The 12,508-nt window shown below is 36.8% G+C and overlaps 1 long non-coding RNA gene across 1 annotated transcript in view; it reads left to right on the forward strand.

Annotated features, from left to right (window-relative positions):
- Positions 1 to 8,364: 8,364 nt before the first annotated feature.
- Positions 8,365 to 12,508, forward strand: part of LOC136845786 (uncharacterized) — an 80,133-nt gene continuing 75,989 nt past the window's right edge. Inside the window, exon 1 of the long non-coding RNA XR_010855256.1 lies at positions 8,365 to 8,519. This is a non-coding gene — a long non-coding RNA (uncharacterized lncRNA). The remainder of the gene's footprint in view (positions 8,520 to 12,508) is intronic.

Genomic DNA, 12,508 nt, shown 5'->3' on the forward strand with positions numbered 1-12,508 from the left:
GGTACATGTCAGCCTGGTGTAACAACAACAAAGGTCATCGATGCCGGCCCGTGAATGAACACTGGATGGAAGACCAGAGACTTGGAAGGGCAAATCTAACATTTCCTAGAAACTGGGCTTGAGTAGCATTTAGTAATAGTTGTCGCATTTTAATCGCTATAGGTAACATGAAATCTTTAAAGGAAATTAAAATCTAATTGAAAATTTATGGTTATTATGAAGTGTTGTATGCATACTACAAACCATCTGTTTTGTGCAACAATCTATGTGAAGAATGGCCAGCGCTATTCATCTTAAGCTCTGTCTTCAACTTGAAATACAGGAATCCTTCTTATTCTTTGTGAACCAATAAGGTTCCCTCTTCTTCGGAGTATATTTGTTCTTGGCGGGAAAGTAATAACACTGAATTATATTCCCATTTAACATTTCCAATCAGCCTACACCGAAGAATAAATATGACCTTGTTTAAACTAGGGGCTAATTAGGGTACGCAAAATACAATACTGTCTGTAGTGCCAGTTGAAAGCAATGTGTTTGTATATTAAGAGAATCTGTAATAGTATCATCTTCCACATTCATGTCACTTCCTTAAATGAATCTGTCAAAGCAGCGATTCAAACACCAGTCTGAGAACACCAAAATTACATGATACAAGAGCAGTATCTAAGAATCAAGAAGAAGCAATATTACGTCACAACGATAGCTGTTATCAACAGCTCTCGAAAGCACAAGAGGAAGCCAGATTTTACCCAGCAGGAGCGTGTTCTCACGTGGCAACAGAATGTGGATTTGGGTACGAGAGTTAAATGACTGTACCCGGTAGTAAAGAAAGGTGAAGAGAGAGAGAGAGAGAGAGAGAGAGAGAGAGAGAGAGAGAGAGAGAGAGAAGAGAGAGAGAGAGAGTACTACTCCAGTTAATCATAAAAAGAATGGGGAGAGCGAAAGAACAGAAAGATGTCCAGCGGGTAACGATTCTGAGAACCATTTGGCAAGCAGTGCATCTATTCCTTAAGGAAGCAAGGAAGAAAAAAAAAACTTTAATAGCACAGCTTGAGATGGGTACAGAAACTGGGTACAAAAGTTATTCTTAAGTGGAATCACACTCTCTCTCTCTCTCTCTCTCTCTCTCTCTCTCTCTCTCTCTCTCTCTCTCTCTCTCTCTCTTTAAAATGATAACCTCACACACCATTTTCATTTCATGCAATTGCATACTCTGTGTTTGGAGAGAAAATGTCAGGATCTGTGGTATAATTACATTATATTTTTATTATTCTAAAGAGCACATATCTCTATGGAAGGATGCTTAACAAGCTTGCAAGAACAAACTGTGCAAATGCAAATAAAGATAAAATGGAAGAAGAAAGGTAGAGAACTGCTTGCGATAAGAAATAAACAATTAACAATGAAAAATCAAATAGAACTGTAGTTCGAAATATATTAATATAGCCTATATTTATCATCACGTCCATAGAAACATAGAGAGCGTTAAGAAAAAAAAAAAACTAAAATTAAAACTGTGTTTTAGTGCTACCTTACGCAAGAAAGCTTAATCCAGGGTCTGGAGTGCCATATTCGTATTCATTCAATCATTTATTTCAAGCTTTATTCCCAAAGTGTCCCTCAGGTGACAAAGAACAATCTATGCATTGCAACACTTGTTTTTGTATTTCATTCCCTAATATCGGTGACTTTGTAGGTATTCACACTTTCTCGTTAATCTCAAATAAGAAGTACTACACTCAATTTTGTATGGACTTCATTTTTAAGCAAGTAATAATCCTACTTCAAGTTTTGCCAGAATATACCTAACTTATCTGCTGAGCTAAAAAAAAAAATTCTATTGAACAATAACAAATTAGAAGGGGCAAAAAATACAATTTCTTCAACAGGAAGATGAGAACATATATAGAAAAAGAATAATAAAGGTGTATAAATGAGCAATCAAACAATTTCCACCCATCGGCCCCCAAAATAAAAACCTGCTAAAAGCATCTTACTGTTTTGCTCGTGTAATTGCCTTAAGGGAAGAAGTTTTTTTTCCCTCCCTTTCACCCTCACCTCTCTCTCTCTCTCTCTCTCTCTCTCTCTCTCTCTCTCTCTCTCTCTCTCATAGTTTTTTTAAAGGACGACGTTCAAACGTACCCATCTAAACGTACCCTGCGTAAACAAAGCAAAATCCGAATCTCCACGTGGGAATGGGTACTCTTTTACGATGAACCCATCCATAGCCTCAGTCGTGTAAATTTTTATGGCCAGATGTATTTAAAGTCAAAATCGGTTTATATGCATCAATACCTGATGATTGACGCGTACATTACTGCCAATTACACATAGAAATTATCTCTAAAGTTGTTTTATTTTTGGAGGGACCAGAGGGAGTTTAACTGTGGTTATGCGACAGAATCTTCACTTTCCTTGAAGAGATAATCGTTCTTCCTAGTACTACACACGGCCGAAAAAATTTAACTCGATCTATTGTTTTTTCTATTGGATTTTGATCAGGCGAAGGCATATGGGAAGGGGCATATAGAATAGAGATAATACTTTTCTTACCATGAATCTTGTGTCACTGACCTTTTTTTTTACTATCCACAAAAAATTGCATTTAGTTTATTGGTTTATATTTGTTTTTATTTTGTCCAATTCTTTACTGACATTCATAAGCCCTCTTAATTTCTATAAAATTACTCCTACTAACACTTATCAATCTTTTCTTTTTCCAGGGAGCGTTTTAAAGGTTTTCTATTGTTTTCAGTTGCTGCTGCTTGATCTAATAAGAAATCAATTTCATTTTAACAAATTTTAGCAGATATGGGCCGTTTGGATGCCACATCTGCCCCCAACGAACTCGGGTTTACGGATTCAAAATGAAATGCTGATAGAAAATATATATAAACCCAGCAAGCAAATGCGAGTTGCGTCACACAACAGGATGAATCTTCAAAAATGGCAAAGAAAAGAGACTGATACTGGCTTTGCTTTCCTCAGGCAGCGGCTTTCAAATTACAGCGCTGATAATGATGCAGCTGAATAACTCTGGTAGGTGATCTTAGTGGCTATCGTTTACGTTTTTATATTGGTCCAATTTCGTCCCTTATCTGTTTCCGGAAGACGAGACTTTTACATCACCTCCGATCTCGAATTCACAGGAGAGAGAGAGAGAGAGAGAGAGAGAGAGAGAGAGAGAGAGAGAGAGAGAGAGAGAGAGAGATTTCAGGTCTATGAATGTTTTTAATTTTATTCATTGGATGTCATCCTAACTCTAAAAGGGAATTCAGCGAAGACCGCATTTGTACAAGACTTGGTAAGCTTTGTCTACTCTGCTAAACAGCATTTCCTTAAGTTCTCAGTTCTTGCAAGCAACTGATCCCAGCCAGTTGCCTCGGTCAAGCGCCTCTTACACAACTCTAGCAGATGGCAAACGACACCACAGCGTGATAGCAAATCTGTATAATTTACAAATTATACCCGTAAAGATTTACTTAGGTACGATGCATTGCGCACTATGCGCGTAACAGAATTTTAGTGAGGATATATAAACATAAACGCAAGTGAGAGAGAGAAGAGAAATAAGTTCCTAAATTAATCGTCTCAGTTCTCTGTAATAATGTAAAAAGTTATGCAACACACAAACGTTTAGATTTTTATCTTTATTACAAGGAGCTTCTTACCCTTTTCTGACAGGACATTGTTGTGAACTGTCCAAATATCTAGTCCATTTCTGAAGGACTCATGCTGAAATTTAAGACAAAAGAATTCGTATCAATGGTCAGTCTGCGCTATTGTCTCACCATTTATAGAGATCCTGAAGTTTCCCTACAGCTAAAACTTTTGCGTATTTTCCTAAAAAGTAAATATTAAACAAAGCAGCCACCCTGATACTTTTATTTTCTGTTGAACTTCTAATGACCAAATTTCATCACCAGTCTTTGAAAGTTCTAAAGAAATTTTGTGACGCCAGTCTAGAGGATGCAATCAAGCAATCACACTTCAAGAACAGTTTCTATTTTGACGTTTCTGTAGTTTGAGAACTAACTTTCTCACACTACTTACTCCTTCAAAATATTTAAGTTTTGCAACTGAATCCATAATTCAAGAAACATACCATGTGCAATTTTTTTAAAGACTTAATAAACCGCGACTGAAAATCATGGACTTCAAATCCCGATAACGTCGTTATTCATGATGCTATGACCTTACATTTTTTTAAATCGAAGCTACTGTAATTATATATAAAGTATGCCAATGTAACAATATAAAAAAAAGGTGCATTAGTTTCTGAAATATTTACAAAAATGTCCAGGTTGTCAATTTTGCTTTTTTGCTCCCGTTCCCCCAATTAGCACTAAAAATGTGTTTTATCATATTTTATGGCATAAAATCCCCATGACATTGTTATTTTTGTTAACGTATGTTATTTACAACGTTGTATGGTAATAAACAAAATAGCTCCAAATCAAACCCGCCTAAAATTTTGTCTTTTTTAAAAAGTTTTCTAAGAATATTGCTACACAGTTACCAAAATCAATAAACATTATTAAACATGTCATTAAGTATTCTAATGGTAATCGTGACAGACCTGTGAATAATGATTAATAATGAGGATAATTGTCATTAACGAAAATAAAGTTCCAAAAATTCCCCAAAAATTCAGTTATTGTCGCATATAATTAATAAACATTAACATGGAGTAGGTTAATAACCATAACAAACTTGTGAATAAAAATTAATGATGAAGATAATGAAAAATAATGCAAAAACTAAAAAATCCAACAGATTAATTATTGTCACATTAAATCAATTAAAACGAATGAACATGAGGTTTGCTAATATTAACCCTGGCAAACCTGTGAAAAATTAATATTATCACAAGTAGTTAACAAAATCGAAAATATGGAGTACGCTAATGGTAATCCTAACAAACTAGTGGATACTGAATAATGATGAATATAATGGTGATTGATGGATGAAAAGGCATGAAAAAAAGGATAATGCATAAAAATAGTTTTACTCACCAAAGTTTGAGTTCTCATCTTGTTCATTATTTTTGTACGGAGTCAGTGGCATTAATCAGCAAAGAGGTTGGGGCCACCAACAAGGAGAGGTGGGGAGCGGGGGAGTCGGCAATGTTAAACTGACTATACCGCAATTTGCATTTGTAGTGCGCCGAGATAATAGCAAGACGGGGACATGGCATGATCAGCTGAAAGCCCAAGGCGGCACGGACCCAATCTTTGTCACAGAGTTTGGCTGTCTTCATGGCATTAAAAACCACCGATATGTTTCAGTATGTGCCTTTTGTTCTGGTTCAAGTTGAGAGACATCTGTTCCAGCTGCTCACATGTTCTGCTGGCACCCTTCTTCACAGGGCGAAAAATGATACTATAATGACTACTGAAAACCTTGTGGTAATATTTTAACTTCACCACAGGGAAACCAGTCTGGCTGACATCCATCCAATCAAGGCATTTTTCTTACATTGCCCTGATGCTGAGGTGAGACTCCGAATAATGCCGATTCAGGGTGTGCTGAAGGGTGTAGTGGCTGGAATGAACAGGCAGAGGTTGTATATGTTCATGCACGCACTATAACAGGCCGGTATTTTCTTGGTGTTGGGGTTCCTGCCCCGCAGATTCTTTATTGTTGTTCCCTCCTCAGACAACTCTCCCATAGCAACTTCGGTCCTCATAGTTGTTAGTGCATGAATGGAGAGGAAAGCAGCCTTGTAGACTTATTCCACTGCCCTTAAAGTTAACAATATAGCCCAATGTCTACTTACTTTCGACGGCCGTGAATCGCTTCCTCTTGATGGGTTCCCCGTGAATATATCTTAAGTGGTGTGCTGTCTGCAAGTTCTAGTCCCCACTGATCAGTATACTTTGAAGATCACATTAATCACTACTCCCATTTTGAAGAAACACTGATGGGGATTGCACAAAGGGATGGATCATCTCATCTTGTGATGCTGTCATTGTCATAGGGGTACATCCACTCATCATCCGCGGTGTCACTCACTATGATCGTGAAACTAATGAGATTGTTTTCTTTTTCTTTTCATACTATTAGCTTTCCCTTTACATTTTCCCTCTATTTAATACCACTGCCTTCCTCTTTACCCTCACCCATTATGACACTGCCTTGTTCAATAACAACACTAACACCACGATCTATTACCGGAATAGGCCCATAATCGTCACTGTCACCATCATCTGAACTTGAAACATCATCCACAATATCTTCATTTTCAACTAGAAGCCAACGCCAGATATTTACATTTTTTCACACTATCCGGGGAAGGCTGAACACATCAAACAATTCCATAGGATCTACGTTGGCAAAACACATTATAGCGGTAATATTATCGCTCATTGATTAATAGTACCACCATCAATTTGCCATAAAATTATATATATACGTAACACCCCGAATAACGACCAACTTGCATTCGACAATAACAAAAAAGCTCTGCTAGTAGTAGCAGAAGTCGGAGTTTTCCTCTTAAACGGCTCCCCTGCCCGCTCTATTTTGTCTTTGGTTGGCCCTCTCACGGGATGCTAAAGAGCAAGAGCCCGTGCCAGCGAAAGGCTGGCTTGATCTATCGACCGTGGTAGAGGTGGAGCATAGCATTATTCTTTAACTGAATTTTTCTCGAATGTTGGGGAATTCCTGTTTTAATTCGAATTTCGTAACGTTTTTTCGAGTGAGAGACTCAGTTTTACCATTCTAAATACCTAACTTATTTTTCTTTTATGTGCATGAAAGTAACATACAACCTACCATTGACACTATACTTTCCCAGTTACTACTTCTAAACAGGAAGTGTGACACTTGACAACGTAAGAGCGTTTATATACCAACAAGAAAAATAAAGATAATATGCTAAGCCTTTTCCCACCAATTACTGCTATACATAAATGATGGCGTTATTGCATATATTTTGAATATATTTTTTTCATATTTAATCTCCATGAACTGCATGGGTAGAAAAGCAACGTTATGGATGCCTTGGCATGACAAGAAAAGTATTGATCATTCGGGTTTATTTCATCTATTTATCGTTAGTCTCATTTACATTACAGTATACTCTTAAGAAATTACGATATTCACATATCGTCCTTCCCTTTCCTTATATTTTAAACCAAATTTTCTCTGACGTGTCCATTAATAAAAAAAAATGCAATATTATGCTAAATTAACATTGTAGCCTACATGAGGAGCCCATTTAATCCGTTCAAAATGCCATTTATTGAATAAAATTTCTAGTTTTCTTGAATGCTTATTTTTGATGTATTTCCCAGTTTCTATGAAAAATACGTTGATGTGATTGTTTTTCAACAGAAGAAGTTTTTATTATATTAACTATAGCAATGAGTTTGTATAAATTAGTACATTAATATTTAAAGTAGTAAAACACCTTTTTCGCAAATTTTATCCATCTCTATAAAATTAAATGACGTCTGATTGCAGTGTTGTCAAACTTCTTCCTGTGGAGAATGTATATGTTATTTTCTTGTTGTAAGGGCACATGCCAGTAGTTTAAGTTTGCCTTCTGGACGAAACCCGTTTTTTTGTATGTTGGGTTACGATTAAACAACTTAATGTTTGTGTTTTAGTTGATGGTTTGTTTAAAATGTGACAAATTTACTCCTCCTGAGTTTTCTTCCAGGGTGAGAACATGAAGCTCTGCCTGTTTCGTGTCCAGGCAAGTTAAAAAAATGTAAAATCCAATCACCTTGAACTGTCGTCGTGAAATTAATTTCATTATTCTGAAATCCCCTTTCTTTTTGGCTATTTATGTTTTCCTCTATCGAAGTAACGTAACGTTTTTGTCCAGTAATATGTTAATGTTTTCTTGCTTCTTAATGTAACTTGGATGATTGTTGTGTCCTTTAAATATTAATTATATGTGTTAAACTTTTTAATTGCGTATTTTGAACCCGTGTGGCATCACCCAAAAAGAATTGGTGCAGGAAATATAGTTGATTGTTTCTCAACTGCACATTGTTGGAAAGAATGTAATGTTTCCAGACTTCATGGTACATTTAAGTAAGTTAGTAAACTCCTCAGCACTGTAACTTGGTCTCATTCAAAGCTAGGGCAGGAGGGCTTAAGGTTGAATGAAATCGTACCGAATGTGGGCCTAAAACTTTAAAGTTTCACCACAGTCCGTATGTCGAAAATATAAAGATTAAACGTTCTTTTTTTTTAATTTCGAAAAGGTAAAAATCCTCATTATAAGATTTAGTCCCTTATTTAACAAGATGGTATGTAATTGTGTTCATACGGAATGTTTTCTTAGATGAATCTATAGAGGGTCAGTACTATGTAGTTTGATGTGGCGCCACCAGGGCGCCGAGGCTTGCTGCGAGCCTTGCTAGAACCGCGTAAATTGAGTTTGTGCTTAGTGTGTCCTGCGATATTTTTCTTTCATTAACGTCACAGTGGTTTATTGCGCAGCGTATAATTGCAGAAATGGCTGCAGGAATTCTTCAAGAGAAAAGGGGAATAACATTTCACAGGTAAGCAATGCATAATGACTTTTATTTAGCCAAACATAATTTTCTGCTAGGCAGATCAATGTCTGGTTAGCCGTAGATACGCTTTCTCTGCTACATGCCTTTTATTTTCAGCATGTTATTTTGGCACAGTGCAATGACGATTTCAGTTCTGAATTCAGAACATCATTAATCTCATATATCTGCCACATAATATAAGGTAAAACAGATCTTGCTCGTTAGACTATTAAAAATGCTTGGTAGTAGGTAGGCCTAGGCCTATATGTTCCTGGTTGTGTCTTTTTGAACATGTTGCTGTCATACATAAAAACACCGGCTGTATTTTTTAAGTCATTAAGAATTTTTTGCACTGGGTAGGCCATTAGGAATTTAGGATACTGTCTATTTCAGTTTTAGACAAGTAATGGCAGCGTTAGCATAGAATTGTTTTACAAAATGCTATCAAAAGCGGTTTCTCAACGAAATTTGGAAACATCGTGTATTTCAAGACAGTCTAAACACACCGCAGAGAAAAACTTATATTTTTAGAATGAAAATTGTTGTATCTGTGTGTAACAAATCCTGTTTTAATTTACGTTTTTATTAAACTATAATATGTCTTATAGATTGGTGACAAGAAACGAAGTTTGATAGCCTAGGCTAGGCGGTAACCAGGGCCAGATAGTGGCCTAGGGCAGGTAATCAAGGGCAGGTAGGAGTGGTAGTGGCCAGGCTGGTGGTAGCCTGGGCTAGATGGTAGCCTGGGCTAGGTGGTACCCTGGGCTAGATGGTAGCCTAGACTATGTGGTAGCCTGGGCTAGATGATACCCTAGGGCAGATGGTAACCTAGGCTAGGTGGTAGCCTGGGCTAGATAGTATCTTAGGCAAGATGGTAGCCTGGGCAAGATGGTAGCCTAGGCTAGGTGGTAGCCTGGGCTAGTTAGTAGCCTAGGCAAGATGGTAGTCTGGGCAAGATGGTAGTCTGGGCAAGATGGTAGTCTGGGCAAGATGGTAGCCTAGCCTAGGTAGTAGCCTAGGCTAGGTGGTAGCCTAGGCTAGATAATAGCCTAAGCTAGATGGTAGCCTATGCTAGGTGGTAGCCTGGGCTAGATAGTAGCCTAGGCTAGATGATAGCCTGAGCTACCCATACCATCAAACTACTCATTAGGTAAGATGCTTTATCGTTGAAACTTTATTCTAAGCACAACTTGATTTCAAATATATATAAGAATATATTTATGGTAAAAGTTATTGAATATCTTGCCAAGGAAAAATAGCATTTTAAAAGAATGAAAACAAGGCAGAAAATGTTAGAGAAGCAAACGCTAAGCTAAGTTCGTCAGGAATATTTATTGTTCTGTCCTTTTTTAGAACAGTTTTATTCCAGATAAGTCAAATTACTTTCTTATAGTAGTCCTTATTTAAAAAATTATCTTGATCGTTGTTCCAAAGCTTTAGAATAGAAAGGAACGACTTTGCTAGCCTTTGCTGTCGTCGATTTATTTACATGACGCTGGGCATGGTTGGAAAAAGTGATGTTTTGCGCAACGTGTTTTCAAAAGTTTCGTCCAATAATGCTGTCGGAAATACCAAAGTACAGTAATGATTTATGTACCTGTAATAAAATAAAACATTCTTATAAGAATTAAGCAGAGAGAGAGAGAGAGAGAGAGAGAGAGAGAGAGAGAGAGAGAGAGAGTGAAAACGTTGCAGTGCCTGTGTTTCGTCACTCTTGGGTGTTCGGGCGCTGTTTCATACAAATCATTATTATAGCGATGCATATGTTATTAGATGAGTGTAGGAGGTTGTTTGGGTCCTTGTCTCTTAAAAAAAATTGATATTTTATGAGAAAGGTCCTCATTACGTAATACACTTCTGTCTACGCTATTAGCCTAGAACAATCTTTTGCTTACTTTCCGAGCTGCTAGTTGCTCAATAAGAACATTTCGGTCTCCCATGCTCATTGCCGTCGCTGCACTAGCAAGTTTATGTGTTCGACTCTCTGCTTCTCGATATGCATCGTTTTTCAAGATGTGATCTTGAAAACTCTCTTGAGAAATTTTAGATAGTATAAAAGCTTGCTGAGTTTCCGGCTTGACTCCATTAATTACTGAAGCTGCGACCGAGATATAGGACTATTATGCTCCAATCACGGTTTAACTTATCTCATCCATATCGACCTTTTCATCTTGAGAAACGTAAGCTTTAAGAGCTGATATTTAAGACTTCATTCTACCGTCACCCCAGTATGAACTTTGGAATGCAGCCACCCCTGTATTTAATGCATTCACAGCCAGATTAATTTTTTTCCCCTCTCAATAGACAAGTGGAGTTTTTTCTTATGTCGGAGTTACTTGTTGGCAGTTTTTGCATTAATGAAAATTTGAAATATAAAGAAATTTTATTTATTGTTTTGTCGTGGAAGCTTTGATTATGATAATATGCGGCTGCGTGATTTATACATTTGGTCTTACACAGTTTGTCACCAACATTGGGGATAGGTTATTTCTAGGCAAGAATGAAATTGAGTCGCAGGAAGGCTATTATGACGATTGCTCTCTCTCTCTCTCTCTCTCTCTCTCTCTCTCTCTCTCTCCTATACACACACACACACACACACACACACACATATATATGTATACTGTACACACACACAAACATATATATATATATATATATATATATATATATATATATATATATATATATATATATATATATATATATATATATATATATATATATATATATATATACTAGATTCCACAATACAGTATTTGGTTATGTTACAGAAGGCGTCACAGACCTGACATAATTGACTAATCACTAGTAACGATACGCGTTGATAATTCTCAGACACTAAAAATAAAAAAAAGTCCATACCTGAACAAATATCTCGGTGGCTCTCCTTTGATCAACTAACATTCCATTTCCAAGGTCCGGGATGCGTGACGTATTAGAAAAAAGAGGGAATAAAAAAGAGGGTATAAAAGCTACATGTTTCCCATCCCGGTTCTTTTGAGAATATCGGATAATCCAATTAGTATTTCGCTAAAAGCGTTGCTGAAGGCTTGCGTTTTTTCTCGTCTACAATGATGTTTGTCAAAAATAGTTCTCTATTTTTTCTTTCTGTCTCTCTGTCTCTCTCTATCTCTGTCTGTTCAAGTTGTTTTTTCGATTGTATTTAATCTGTTGCTCATGTTAAATGAATACTTTTCTGTTGCTCTCTTCTCTTGAGAATTATTCCGTGATCCAGTGGCTATAGTGCTCGTCCTACTAGGAAGGGGTCCCTGGCTCGATTCAAGAACGAGCAGGGTTGGTTTAAGCCGTTCAGACAAATTCAATTATATAGCCGTTGAACTTTTAAGAAAATTATGTATCCAGTACTTTAAGATTGGCTTCTATCATGGCCAGGGTGGAAAAGGACATAGGCCAGCAGGCTCATCCCGTAAAAACTCTTAGGAGCCGGTAGGCTAACACCTGGAGCCACACTTAGACGCTTTACAGTAAAGCTTGTTGTCAGATCAAACAAGTTAAGCAACAATTGGGTCTGGTCAGTGTTTCTATGGAAAACTATCAAAGTTACCCATACCGAGGGTACGTAAGTAATTTGTACATCCATGAGTAAGCTGTGGGGCTGTTAGTGCTATTCCACAGAACTACAAGAAACCGGAAAGGTCACGCCTTTTGGAGCAACCCCTTTGAGAGTGAAAGGTGTATGTATATGTATATATATATATATATATATATATATATATATATATATATGTATGTATGTATGTATGTATATATTATAAAATACACATTTTCGTGTATACAATATTGAGTAAAGCCCACAAAGGGCGAAAATGAAATTTATTAAGCCTTTGAAGAGACCATTTCCCGTCCTCCTCATACAGTAATGAGGATTTGCTCAGTTATGCACACATACGTACATGTGTGTGTATGTATACATATAGTACACACACATGTATGATATATATACACACATTATATATATATATATATATATA

The sequence above is a fragment of the Macrobrachium rosenbergii genome, chromosome 14, assembly GCF_040412425.1.
Source record: "Macrobrachium rosenbergii isolate ZJJX-2024 chromosome 14, ASM4041242v1, whole genome shotgun sequence".
NCBI lineage: Eukaryota > Metazoa > Arthropoda > Malacostraca > Decapoda > Palaemonidae > Macrobrachium > Macrobrachium rosenbergii.